The sequence below is a fragment of the Physeter macrocephalus genome, chromosome 15 (genome assembly GCF_002837175.3).
Source record: "Physeter macrocephalus isolate SW-GA chromosome 15, ASM283717v5, whole genome shotgun sequence".
NCBI classification, from domain to species: domain Eukaryota; kingdom Metazoa; phylum Chordata; class Mammalia; order Artiodactyla; family Physeteridae; genus Physeter; species Physeter macrocephalus.
This window is the reverse complement of record NC_041228.1, coordinates 71,714,856-71,716,487: the sequence shown is the minus strand read 5'-3', so window position 1 is coordinate 71,716,487 and position 1,632 is coordinate 71,714,856.

Here is a 1,632-nt window from a genome sequence, read left to right as displayed (position 1 = left end):
ATTGGGGTGCATGTGTCTTTTTGAATTATGGTTTTCTCAGGGTGTATGCCCAGTAGTGGGATTGCTGGGTCATATGGTAGTTCTATTTTTTGTTTTTTAAGGAACCTCCATACTGTTCTCCATAGTGGCTGTATCAATTTACATTCCCACCAACAGTGCAAGAGGGTTCCCTTTTCTCCACACCCTCTCCAGCATTTATTGTTTGTAGATTTTTTGATGATGGCCATTCTGACCAGTGTGAGGTGATACCTCATTGTAGTTTTGATTTGCATTTCTCTAATGATCAGTGATGTAGAGCATCCTTTCATGTGCTTGTTGGCAATCTGTATATCTTCTTTGGAGAAATGTCTATTTAGGTCTTCTGCCCATTTTTGGATTGGGATTTTTTTTTTTGATATTGAGCTGCCTGAGCTGCTTGTCTATTTTGAAGATTAATCCTTTGTCAGTTGCTTTGTTTGGAAATATTTTCTCCCATTCTGAGGGTTGTCTTTTCATCTTGTTTATGGTTTCCTTTGCTTTGCAAAAGCTTTTAAGTTTCATTAGGTCTCATTTGTTTATTTTTGTTTTTATTTCCATTTCTCTAGGAGATGGGTCAAAAAGGATCTTGCTGTGATTTATGTAATAGAGTGTTCATTGGCAGTCTTTTTGAGAGAAATCATTTAAACATCTTCCAGCAGCAGTAATTCATTCTACAAATAATTATAAAGTGCCTTCTGTGTGTAGGCACTGTACAAGGTCACATGAAATGTTACTTTGGAATCACTAAGCTAAAACAGCTTATTTCAAAACTTAAGTGACAGAGAATTGTTCAAGCTATTTTCCTTATCTAAAAAATGAAAGAATTGGGTTACATACTATCTTAGGTATAAACTTCATCTACCTAAAATTTGCTTTCTCTCCTGTAATATTTTCAGTGACAGCATCTATATGGCTAACATAATATCCATTGGGAAATGTAAAAATCTTCGTTGTGAAAGTGCTTCTATAAGGTAGAAAAGTAAAATGAACATAAGTAGTTACATCTACGTAGCCCGTGGTATGTTTAATTAACATGATGAGAAACTGCTGCTTCTAGTGGTCTCCCAGCCCCAGCCAGCAGGATGACAATTGACAAAGGAGTTTTATTTATTTATTATTTTTTATAAATTTATTTACTTATTTTATTTTTGGCTGCATTGGGTCTTCGTTGCTGCACGCGGGCTTCCTCTAGTTGGGGCGAGCGGGGTCTACTCTTAGTTGCGGTGCGCAGGCTTCTCATTGCAGTGGCTTCTCTTCTTGCAGAGCATGGGCTCTAGGCACGCAGGCTTCAGCAGTTGTGGCACGCGGGCTCAATAGTTGTGGCTCACAGGCTCTAGAGAGCAGGCTCAGTAGTTGTGGCGCACGGGCTCAGTTGCTCTGTGGCATGTGGGATCTTCCCGGACCAGGGCTCGAACCCGTGTCCCCTGCATTGGCAGGCAGATTCTTAACTACTGTGCCACCAGGGAAGTCCCGAGAAAGGAGTTTTATATGAAGGAAGCCATTTCCTGTCCTACAGTTATTATTTAACATCAGATTAAGAATAGGAAAAAAAAAAGCTAATTTGTCTTGTTTCATAGATAAATGTTATTACATAATATTCCTGTTACAGGAAAA